The following is a 12,998-nucleotide window of genomic DNA, read 5'->3' as shown; positions in this document are numbered from 1 at the left end:
ATAAATGGGAAAAAATTTTACAAATGGTTAATTCCTCCTCTGTTTGTGCTAAACATGCTTTAATACAATTTAAAATTGTACATAGAGCTTATATGTCTAAAGATAAACTTGCCCGATTTTATTCGCATATCAATCCTCAATGTGACAGATGTCACTTAGAAGTGGCTTCATTGACTCACATGTTTTGGACATGTCCCACTTTACATAACTATTGGAAGGACATTTTTGATGTCATTTCCTCAGTATGGAATATCGATTTACAACCCCATTTTATTACTGCAATTTTCGGTATACCAAATGAAGATGGCAATCAACTTTCCCCTTCAATCAGACGAATGATTGCCTTTGTAACATTAATTGCCAGAAGGTCTATATTACAAAACTGGAAAGAAGTAAATCCTCCTACTACATTTCAGTGGCTCTCCCAAACTATTTCTTATTTGAGTTTGGAAAAAATCAGAAGCACTATCTTTGATTCTTCAATTAAATTTGAAGAAACCTGGGGACCATTTATTCGACACTTTCATATGAATTAATTTGGCTTATTTCAGATCCTTTTCTCTACTTATACTTGTTCAGGTATGGAGTTCTGGAGTTCTTTTCTTGACACCTTTATATATTTATAAAGTGTTATTATTGCCCATGTTAGTGTTAGTTTAGTATTTTTTTTCATTATATATTTTTTCTCATATATAATTTCAATTTTTTTTTTTTTTCTCTTTTTTCGACGATTATTTTTGTTTTTCATATATATTTACATAGACTTGATTGATTTATGCACCTTTTGTTGATGGATGTTTTAATAGGATATTATTATCCTATTACTAATGTAATCTCAAGTTTATTGAATCTGTAATCTATTCATTATTTTGTGTTGTTTTTTTTTATATATGAAATTTAATAAAAAGATTGAAAAAGAAAGAAAGAAGAAAGAGAGTTTAGTCTCTGCAGGCATGTTTATGGGCCACAAGACCAGCATTGGATTAGCACTGTCTCCCACATCGGTTGCATTTGTGATTTGACAGCTCTAGCACCGAATGTCTGCGTTCATGACCTGCTTCATATTTCTTCCGCCTTTTCTCCTCAGTAGCTGGGATTGACTTCTTGACAATGCAGCACCAACTTCTTCCGTTCAAAGCATCTTTCTCCCAGGTGTTGACATTCATGTCAGTGTTCTTCATATGGCGCTTGAGCACATCTTTGTAACGCAGCTTCTGACCACCATGCTTCCTCTTTCCTTCATGTAGCTCGCCATAGAAAACAGCTTTGGTTAAATAATCATCACTCATTCTTGTAACATGATCAGTACAACGCAGCTGTGAAGCTGTGTTGAGTGATTCTGCGCTGACTGTCCCAGCATGTTTGAGCACCTCCACATCTGGTACCCTCTCTTGCCACTTGATGTGTAATATTTGGCGTAAATACCTGAGTTGTGTCTTGGTCAATTTCTTTCTTTCTTTCTTTTTAAATCTTTTTCCTGATTTTCGAACAAAACATAGTAACAATAGAAATACAGAGAGATTGGGAATACAAAGTTAATAAAGCAGTATATACAAGTATCAACTATTGATAACACAAATGTACCAAATCTCCCAAACTCATCCAGTATTTATATTGAAAAGAATAACCCCCAAATTGAAAAAAATATATAAAAAAAACAACTAACTAACTTACAAAATAAACTGGAAAAAAACAACTGGGCTTTTATATTACAACAGATATAAACAGTAGTGTCAATAACTCCACTCCTCTACCCAAATATTTAAGGGTAATAAAAGAGGTTCGGGAAAGGTCAATTTAGCTCATATGAAAGTGTAGAATAAATGGTCTCCAGGTTTCTTCAAATTTAATCGAAGGGTCAAAAATAACACTTCTGATTTTCTCTAAATTTAAACAAGATATAGTTTGGGAAAACCATTGGAATGTAGTTGGAGGATTAATCTCTTTCCAGTTCAATAAAATGGATCTTCTGGCCATTAATGTAGCAAATGCAATCATCCGATGAGCCGATGGGGATAAATTACTGTTATCCACCATTGGTAAGCCAAAAATAGCAGTAATGGGGTGAGGATGTAAATTAATACTCAAAACTATTGAAATAATACCAAAAATATCTTTCCAATATTTCTCCAAAAGAGGGCAAGACCAAAACATATGAGTCAAAGAGGCTACTTCGGAATGACATCTATCACAGATAGGATTAATATGGGAGTAAAAACAAGCAAGTTTGTCCTTAGACATATGAGCCCTATGCACCACCTTAAATTGTATCAATGCGTATTTAGCACATATAGAGGAAGAGTGAACTAAATGTAGAATTTTTTCCCATTCCTGTGTAGGTAAGGAAAATTGAAGTTCTTTTTTCCATTCATTCTTAATTTAATCTGATATATCTGGCTGTATTTTTATGATCATTTGGTCATATGGTTGCTATTAAACCCTTCTGATAAGGGTTTAAACCTAAAAAATTTTCGGTTATATCCATTGGGTATGAATTCGGAAAGGTCTGTAACATATTATTCAAAAAGTTTCTAATTTGTAAGTATCTAAAAAAAGTGGGATCTGGGTAAATTATATTTATTAGACAACTGTTCAAAAGACATGAAACAGTTATCCGTGAATAAGTCACGAAAGCATGTTATACCCTTCGTTTTCCATATCAAAAAGGCTTGGTCCATTACAGGGGGTAGGAAAAAGAATAGATATAATAGGGCTAGATAAAATAAACTTATTCAAACCAAAAAAATTATGAAACTGAAACCATATTCATAATGTATATTTAATTATTGGATTAACCATTTGTTTATTCAATTTAGAAAGAACAAAGGGAAGTGAGGTTCCTAAAATAGAAACCAATGAGAAACCTTGTACAGGTTTACATTCAAGATTTACCCATTGTGGTCTCTGTATTGCTACTCAGTCCTGTGTCCAAAATATTAAACATCAAATATTAATTGCCCAATAGTAAAATCTTAAGTTCGGCAATGCAAGCCACCTTTTTAGACTTCTGTAAATATTATTTACTTAATCTAGGATTTTTATTCTGCCATCTATATGAAGAAATTTTAGAGTCAACAATGTCAAAAAAGGATTTAGAAATAAAAATTGGTAACGCTTGAAATAAGTATAAAAGATAAGGTAGAATAATCATCTTAACAGCATTGATTCGACCAACCAATGATAGAGACAATGCACCAAAGACTTCTGTAGCTGATTGAATTCTTCTCTCAACTTCCAGATCTGTTGAGTTGGTGTTGGTCACAGCGCTTCCTAAGTATGTGAAGGAGTCAGAACATTTCACCGATATGACTGGTGGCTGGGTCTCACTGGGACTACACAGAGGAGGAGGCTGGTACAGAAGTTTGGTTTTGGAGACATTGATTTGTAGGCCAAAAAGAGTGGCAGCAAACAAGAAGCAGTCTACAATTTCTTGAATCACATTAACATCAGTAGCAACCAGGGCTGAGTCATCTGCACTATTTACAGTCCATTAATGATTAAGATGAAATAGTCAAATGTAATTAATTTGTAGGAAAATTAAACTTCCAGTGGAATAAAGAATCTCTGAGGGGATTAAGTGAGCGGTCAAATGAACTCTCTATTCATTGGAGCGTAGAAGGTTGAGGGGGGATTTGATCAAGGTATTTAAAATTTTGAGAGGGATAGATAGAGTTGACGTGAACAGGCTGTTTCCATTGAGAGTAGGGGAGATTCAAACTAGAGGACATGATTTGAGAGTTAGGGGGCAGAAGTTTAAGGGAAACACGAGGGGGTATTTCTTTACTCAAAGAGTGATAGCTGTGTGGAATGAGCTTCCTGTAGAAGTAGTAGAGGCCAGTTCAGTTGTGTCATTTAAGGTAAAATTGGATAGGTATATGGACAGGAAAGGAGTGGAGGGTTATGGGCTGAGTGCGGGTAGGTGGGACTAGGTGAGATTAAGGGTTCGGCACGGACTAGGAGGGCCAAGATGGCCTGTTTCCGTGCTGTGATTGTTATATGGTTATATGGTTATAGCAATTGAGGTGTTATGGGAAAATCTGTCTGAATAAATTTAAATGACTTATATGGAGATGAGATCTGTAGATATTACAGGTCTTCATCACAATAAACATGCTGAAGAAACATCATGGAAGAATCTCTTGCTAGAATGTCTTGAGAGAATCTGGGAAAAATCTCTGAATTCAAGGTATTGTTGTTTTACATTCTTTAAACATAGAAATGAAAGGTGATTAAATATAGTTTAAAGTTCAATGTAAATTTAATTATCCAAGTACATACTCGATATGTCACCATATGCAGCCCTGAGATTCATTTTCTTGTGGGCATACTCAACAAATCTATAGAATTGTAACTATAACAGGATCAATGAAAGACCAACCAAAGTACAGAAGACAACAAACTGTGCAAATGTAAATATAAATAAATAGCAATAAATAATGAGACCATGAGATGAAGAGTCCTTGAAAGTGAGTTCACTGGTTGTGGGAACATTTCAATATGGGGCAAGAGGAGTTGCGTTATGTCACTTTGTTCAAGAGCCTGATGGTTGAGGGGTGATGACTGTTCTTGAACCTGGTGGAACAAATCCTGAGGCTCTTGTACCTTCTATCTGATGGCAGCAGCGAGAAGAAAGCATGATGTAGGTTTTGGGGATCCCTGATGATGGATGCTGCTTTCTTACAACAGTATTTCATGTAGATGTGCGTAATTGGGGGGCTTTACCCATGATGTAGACATCATGTCGAATCTTTGCAAATTCCTAAGGAAGAAGAAATGCTGCTGTGCTTCCTTCACAGTTGCATTTATGTGGTGGGCCCAGATCAGATCCTCTGTAATAGTAACACCCAGGAAGTTAAAGTTGGTAAACCCTCCCTACCTCTGATCCTCCAAAGTGGACTAGCTCACAGACCTCTGTTTTCCCTCTACTGAAGTCAATAATCAGTTCCTTGGTCTTTCTGATATTGAGTGAGAGGTTGTTGTTATGACACCACTCAGCCAGATTTTCAGTCTCCCTAATATAGTATTAATTGTTACAGTTACATAGTCTTTTTCAATGTGTAGCAGTAGTTCTGTAAAATTACATGCTTATAATGTGAACACATCTCTAGTGACAAGCAACCTTAGAATATTTGAACACCTTTATTGTGAATTCAGATATCTAAATAGCCCCCTTTTACCACTATAATTTGGGTAAGTTCTCTGGATGTGCAGGAATGCTAGACCAAATATGCCTTTGGCCATGTGTTAAGGCTGGACCACTGGCTGATCTCATCCTTGGGGTTTCAGTGTAGGGTAGTTACCGTATTCTGTATGTATTGTTTCCCTGTGTGATCTGCAGTGGTGCAAAGCTCAGGATGTTCTATGCTTGATCGTTGGTTTCAGTGTCATTTGGTAGGGTCATTTGGTGTTGCATTACAGGTTATGGCCATTCTAGTAATGGGAACACCCTTGCAAACTTCACAGATCACTACCCCAACTCAAGCTCTTACTACCTAGAAATATGAGCTACAAAATGAAATCAGTTGAATGTGTAATTTAAAAAAATAAATACAAAATACAAAAACACCAAATATTTATTTTTCTTCAACCTGCATTTCTACATGTTTGCACAGGTGGCTTGGCGTTGCATTACAGAAAATTCCTATGCCGTCAGTTTTCTAGGAATGCGATCCTGTCCCTCCCCGACTCACCTGTATTTAACAAAATATCCTCATATAAATGTCAGTAGAAAGATTGTCTTCTCGGTTACCAAAGCATGAAGTGATTTCCCACTGTGAGCCATTAGCCTGCTCCCTTTACAGACAGAGCTGTTCATTCATGCAACAATCCTGGAGACTTCAAAACTGATTTTTGCTTTAGGAATTCATTGCAGAGTTTGCAGGTTGATTGTATTAATAACAGCTCCCTCATAACTCCTGATTAAAATTGTTTTCCTAACAGTGGAGTCATTCATTTTGGTTGGAAGAACTACATCTTTTAAACAATATCTTTTAAATGATAAATGTTGATATGCAGTAGTATTGGGTATCCTGAGACATACACAAAACAATTAACATATGGAGTCAATGAGCAACCAAAAAAACATAATGACTTCATTACAGCTGAATTGAAAGGGAATGAAAATGTTGCTACAATTATACACAACTTTTGGGATACCCCACTTGAATGACATTGTACCTTTTTGGTCTCCATATGACAAAAAAGGGTGCATTTGCCATAGAAATGGTGAAAGGAAGGTGCATTAGAATGAAATTGGTTATGGAGGTGGTTCTATTAACAGATAATGATCAGGATAGGTCTTTTTTAGAATGGGTGCTCAAAGAATGAGAGGAGACGAGATTTTGAAGATGCTAGAAATCTTGAGCAACACACACAAAATGTTGGAGGAACAACAGATCAGGCAATGACCAGTTGTTGTTTTGAGCTAAGACCTTTCATCAGAACTAGAAAAGAGAGAGCCAGAAGCCAACAATAAGAAATTGGGTGGAGGGGAAGGAGTATAAACTGGCAGATGATGAGTGAAGGGGAAAGTAGGAAGGTGGGTGGGTGGAGGAGGAGGAGGAGGGGTTGAAGTGAGAAGCTGGGAGGTGATAGGTAGAAAAGGTAAAGGGTCAAAGAAGAAGGAATCTGATAAGAGAGGAGTGGACTATAGGAGAAAGAGAAAGAGGAGGAAACCGTAGGAAGATGATAGGCAGGTGAGGTGAAGAGGTAAAAGTGGAATAGAAAAAGAGAAAAAGGGAAGTTAGAGAAATTGATGTTCATGCTGTCAGATTGCAGGCTTCCCAGACAGACTATGAGGTGTTGCTCCTCCAACCTGAGATTGGCCTCATTGTGACCAATTGTGACCAAAGAGGAAGCCATGAACTGATAGGTCAGAATAGAAATAGGGAGTGGAATTAAACTGGTTGGCCATCAGGACATCTTGCATTTTGCAGACAGAGCAAATGTGCTCAACAAAGTGGTCCCAAAATCTATGCCGGGTCTCATTGATGTCAAAGACGCCACACAAGGAGCACCAGATACAGTAGATGGCCTGGACTATCTTGTAGGTGAAGTATTGCTTCATTTGGAAGGACTGTTTTGACCACTGGATGATGATGAAGGAGGAGGTGAATGGGCAGGTGTAACACTTGTTATGTTTGCAGAGATAAGTGCCAGGAGGGACAAATGGACAAGGGAGTCACGGAGAGAGCGATCTCTGTGGAGAGCCAAGTGTGGAAGGCGAGGAAATAAAGATGTATTTAATGGTGGATCCTGTTGAAGGTGGCTGAAGTTGCAGAGATCGATGTGTGATAACCGGTGGTGGGGGATGGGGATGAAAAGGCACTAAGTGAGGAGCTTCAAAGTGATAGGTGGAAGATGTCAAGGGCTGAAGAAAGAGTAATCTGATTGGACAGTAACCGTGCAGTAAAGGGAAGGAGAAGCTGGGCAAGTGAAGGCAGGGAAGTGGAAGAAAAGGAGCAGCCATAACCATGCACTCAACATCATAAAGACCAAGGAATTGATAGTGAACTTCTGGAATGGGTCCTCAAAAGAACATACACCCGTCCTCATCAATTGCTCAGTAGTGGAAAAGGTGAGCAGTTTCAAGTTCCTGGGTGCCTTCATCTCTGAAGATTTATCCAGGGCCCAACCTATTGATGCAATTAAAACAAGAGCACATCAGAGGTTATATTTCGTAAGGAGTTTGAGGAGACTTGATATGTCACCAAAGACACTCATAAATCTCAATAGATGTAACATAGAGAGCATTCTGACTGGTTGCACCACTGTCTGGGATGAAAGGGCCACTGGGTTGGCAAAAGCTGCAGAAAACTGTAAACTCAGCCAACACCATCATGCTCACTGGCCATCCCAGCATCAAGGACACCTTCAAAAGGTGATGGCTCAAAAAGGCAGCATCCATCATTAAGGACCCCCATTACCCTCTTGCCCATTTCTCATTGCTACCAAGAAGAAGGAGGTTCAAGAGCTTGAAGACACACACTCAACATTTCAGGAACAACTTCTTCCCCTCCTCCATCGTATTTCTGATTGGAGAATGAGTCATTAACACTACCTTAATTCACTATTTTTCCTACCACTGATTTGGTTTAATTTGTGGTGGTGTGGAGAAATATCTCTACTAAAGGAGGTGTAAGGCATTCCTTGCTTCCACTAGCCTGCAGGCCACCCTTCAACAAGGTGTAGTACTTGCTTCACCACCCAATCAGGGACAGTGATGCCATGGGACCAGTGGAGGATGCTCGTATAAGTACCTGGTGCATATTATATGTGACCGCTGATACCAGGCAGACAATCTCTGAAGAGTGTTGATAATAATTATTGATAAATATATATATGGACACACAGACAGAAGGGTGGGAGGGAGGAACAGGGGGGAGTAGTTATCGGAAGTTAGAGAAATTGATGTTTATGTTATCAAGTTGGAGGCAGCCAAGACAGAGCATAAGGTGTTGCTCTACCAACTTGCATTTAGACTCATGATAGCAGCTGAGGAGGCCCTGGTCAGACATGTCTCTTGGGAATGCGAAGTGAAATTGAAATGATTAGGCCTCTGGAGATCCTACTGCTGCAGTGGACAGAGTGAAGGTATTTAAAGAAAATGAGAGGTGATATCTTTGAAGCACGGCAAATTCTGAGATTATTAAACATATTAGTTCAAGTGTCTTAGGTGAAGACCAGCCATTAGTCATTAGTTTATTGTCATGTGCATTAGGGTCCAGTGAAATTTCTTGCTTGTGTGGGGCTCATAGATAATCAGTATATGTGGTAAAATAAAAGTGTATAATAGTGAATATAATGTGCAAAATAATGCAACGGTGCTAAGATTGTATTGACAATAACAGGGATTTAGAATTAAAAGTACAAGAATGTGACAGCACTACCAAGAAGGGGATGAAAAAGAGGTTATTGGTTCAGAAGTCTGATAGCAGTGGAGAAGAAAGTTGCACTCGAAGTCAAGTTTGCTGTTGCTTGCACAAGTACATGTTCGCATAGTTGCATTGAAAAATTTGCACCGCATCACAGGCATAATATTAAGTAACATTCACAAGAAAAACATAAATTAAAGATAAATTTTACGCAAATTTTACAATAAAAACTATTAGAATTTTTAAAAACGTGAAACCAATTTAGTGTAAAGTGATTAGATTGGTTACTTTGGTTTTAAACTGTTAGGATTAGGGTTTTGCTGATTGGCTCAAGAACTGGATGTTTGAAGGGAAATAGCTGTTCTTGAATATAATATGGGACTTCTTGCTTCTATACTTCCTACCCAGTGGTAGCTACAGCAAAATGGTATGGACAAGATAGAGGGGAACTTTGATGTTGTATCCTTGAGCAACGCCTCCTGTATGTGGTGAAGAGGGAGGTACCCAATTTGGGCAGAGTCCACTACTCTCTGCACCTTCTTGTATTTCTGCATATTTGAATTGCCAATGCATCTATTCAGGATACTTTCAAGAGTACATCTGAAGAAGTCTGTTGGAGTTTTCAGTGTTGAGCTGATAAACCAAACCTGCTCAATCTCCTAAGAAAGTAGAAATACTGTCATGATTTCCTTATGATTACGTCTATATGATGAACCCAGGACAATTCGTCCAACATGTTAGCACCTAGGAACTTAAAGCTGGTAACTCTCTGTTCCCTGGATTCCCCTGTAGAGACTGACGCATGCTCGTCCTCCACAAAGCATAGATCATAAAGCAAATTCACTTCCTTTCCCTTTGCCTAGGATATCATGCGGTCGATTTAGGACAAAGGAGAAATTTCAGCATCTTTGAAATTCCAATCTCAAGAAAGCTGTGCTGGGTACATTTTTTAGTGTATTCAAAACCGTGGATTATTGGATATAAAACTATCAACCCTTTACCTCTTGCAAGGGTTGTGGTGACTGGTCACAGAAGCACAGAACTAGATTAAAGATCGATGATTAGCTATGATCTTATTGAATTGAGAAGCAGTTTAAGGATCTTCTGATTTAATGTTTTTTGTGATGATACCCATCCACAATGGCATCCATAAGATTTGTTCCCTCAAGACAGTAAACTAAATAAGGAAGAACAGGCCAGTAATGCCATCCTCTGGCAGACACTAAGTGTTTGCTTTGCTGGTATTGGTTGACTTCACTACCATGACACCAGAAGGACCTAGTTCAACCTATTTGTCCATGCCATCTGTCAGAAGAACAATGTCATTAGTCCCATTCTCCATTTTTGCAAGTTCTTCTGTCTCACATGTTCGTCAAACACCTTTTGATGCTTTGTCATTTCATCTGCACCAAAGCATAATTTGCACTAGCTAACCAGCACTTATTTGGGATGATTGATAAACTGGAGTACCTAGCAGAAACTCCACACAACAGCACCCAAAGCCAGAATGGAAGCCAGAAACTCCGAGGCAGCAGCACTTCATGATGAACCACTATTATACCCGAAGCTGAGGGGGAAAGATTAACCAGAAACCTGTGGCTATGTTTGCTTTTCTTTTTGAGATGTTCTAGCAGATGTTTTAACTAGCAGGGGCATAGCTTTAGATTGACATTTCATCTGAAAGACCAAGCCTCCATGGGCACAGCACCACAGTGTACTCCTGAACTAAGTATTCAGAATTGTGGTGGGACTTGATCCCAGCAGATTCTGCACCTTACGTATACCTTCTGCACAGGCACTCCTGTGCCTCAAGTCACAGTATGGAGATACAAACAATCTTTGCATTTAAGCTATCTTACATATTTATATTTATTGTGTTTTTCTGTGCTACATCAGTTCCAGAATAACAATTATTTTGTTCTCCTTTGCATTTGTGTACTGGAAATGATATTAAGCAATCTTGAATCACAGTGGTAAGATCTATTACTGTGCCACACATCCCATCTTGCAATCTCCAGCTCAGAGATTACCCTCCTGTGGTAAAGCGTATAGAACATAAAATAGTGCAGCAGGTGAACAGGCGCTTTGCTCCACAATGTGGCGCTGAACTAATTAGCCGATGATTCCTAATTACACTAATTCCTTCTGCCTGCTCATTGTCTGTATTTCTGCAGTCTGTGCAGATTCATGTCCCCATCTACAAATATCCTTAAAGGCCTCTGTTGTATCTGCCACCACCCACAGCAGCACATTGCAGGCACCTACCACTCTTCCCCACACACATCTCCTTTGAACTTTCCCCCTCTCACCTTAAATGTGTGCCTTCTAAGGCATGAGTGAGCACACAAATAGGCACACAACTCAGGTAATAAGTACAGGACAACTGGGTTGCTTCCAAGCTTCATTGAGCAGGAAGGAAATGTCAACTTTTGTCTGTATTAAGGAGTAAACACATAATAGAGCTGCACAAAGTAGTTGAAAGGCTGCCATGCAGTGTGAACCTTGGATACTTCATCTTCCAGCTTGTGTAGTGTTTTGTCATGGGGGTTCAGAACTTTACAGTTTACTGTGAAACATCTGGTCTCCATATATGCTGCAGTTACACTCAAACTTCAGGACCTAGAAATGGGTCCTTGCTGGGGTTTGTGTAGATTTAAACCAACATTGTGGGTGAAATTAACTCTGTTTGTGGAGGCTACATAAAAAGGACTTTAAATGTGAAGTGTATGGTATTGTCAAGTTTCCTTGTGCTAAACCTGATATTGCTGACTCTATCCTGGTGATCCCTAGCGATGTACTGTAAGTTCACAGTTATTTCTAGTGCAAAACAGCAGGTGCAGACATTGTTGTCAGCTCTTAAAGGGAGATAAAATTTACAAGCAGCCAGCCCTCAGTTAAAATGGAGAAATGTTAATGAATGAGTGAATATTGAAGGAACTTAGTAAAGAATAGTGCCAATGGGAGGTACGTTGTTTGTGCATATGAACATGATAGGGGACAGAAGTTGTTCAAGTGTAAATGGCATTCCCAGCAAGAAGTCAAAGCTATTTATGTAGCCTGTGAGACCTCTGGGCTGAAGGAAAAGAAGATGACTGTTTCTTTCTTTGAACGTAGAACCTGGATAACTTTGCTAATTCCCGGTGGTGAGCAGCCATTGTGACAAACGCTAGCCACAGCAGCCCTGAATGATCCTGAGCTAGAAAGCTGAGAATGTCATGACCATGTTTTCCATTAAGCAGTCAAGGAAGATTATAAAGTCTGAGAAGTTCGTGTCTGATAAGTCTTTATGAATTCTGTGTACCTTAAGATAATTTCAGTGAGAGCAAAGAATTTCTTTGCATGTTGGCTCCTTAGGCAACATTTTTTTCAGTGATTCCTGGGATAAGAGGACAGTTAAATTGAATGGCAGAGAAGAGCAATGATCTTTTCTTATTTTTCTATACTTCCATGATCTAAATCATGAAAGTTCTTTCTGGAAAAATAACCTTTCTAGTTGTAACATTTCACTGCAGCTGAATTTTACATGTTGAATGACGTTGACAGTGTTTGGAGCAATGATATGTGGGGAAATGATGTCTGGTATGAAGAGCAAAACTTACTCTGAAAAATGAGGAGTCAACTTTCTTGTCTCTCACTAATACCCTCTTCTGTGCACCCTCTCTAGCTTAATCCCAATAATTTCCAAAATTACTTTTTTTGGGTGTATGAGAAATTTTTTAACCTCAGGAGTAACCAACCAAAAACATCTGTGAAGGAACAATTCATGTATGGTTGGTAAATAATTTGTCTTTTTGCATTGGCATTCACAATGATCAATGATAATTCCAATGTTTTTACTTCCTATACTGTCTCCTCCACCCTCAATTCCAAAAAATCATTAAGAATGCTCATATTTCTCAGCTGATTTTTTCCCTTCTATTCCCCTATTGAGCCAAGCTTCCAAAATTATCCAAGTTACAACATCAGCAACTAGTATTTATTGAACATTTGATTTAAAAATGCTTCTAAGCATATTACCTTGACTACATACTCTCAATTTGGTTTCAATCAATTCAAAAACTCCACTCCCACCTTGCCATTCTTATCTAGCCAATTCAATCTCCTCATGCTCCCTTGACCCAGTTC

The 12,998-nt window shown here is 38.5% G+C and overlaps 1 protein-coding gene across 7 annotated transcripts in view; it reads left to right on the top strand.

Moving 5' to 3' along the window:
- Nucleotides 1-12,998, top strand: part of ldah (lipid droplet associated hydrolase) — a 316,978-nt gene that overhangs the window by 71,671 nt on the left and 232,309 nt on the right. For 2 of the 7 annotated variants that reach the window (XM_059981801.1, XM_059981800.1), the window contains exon 2: nucleotides 3,239-3,352. The exons of the other annotated variants lie outside the window; for them this stretch is intronic. The gene's annotated coding sequence lies outside the window, so the exon portion shown is untranslated. The remainder of the gene's footprint in view (nucleotides 1-3,238; nucleotides 3,353-12,998) is intronic. 7 annotated transcript variants of the gene reach the window in all.

This window comes from Hypanus sabinus, chromosome 10 (assembly GCF_030144855.1).
Source record: "Hypanus sabinus isolate sHypSab1 chromosome 10, sHypSab1.hap1, whole genome shotgun sequence".
Taxonomy (NCBI): Eukaryota; Metazoa; Chordata; class Chondrichthyes; order Myliobatiformes; family Dasyatidae; genus Hypanus; species Hypanus sabinus.
Note: the sequence above shows the minus strand (reverse complement) of the source record. Positions and strands in the feature narration are given on the sequence as shown.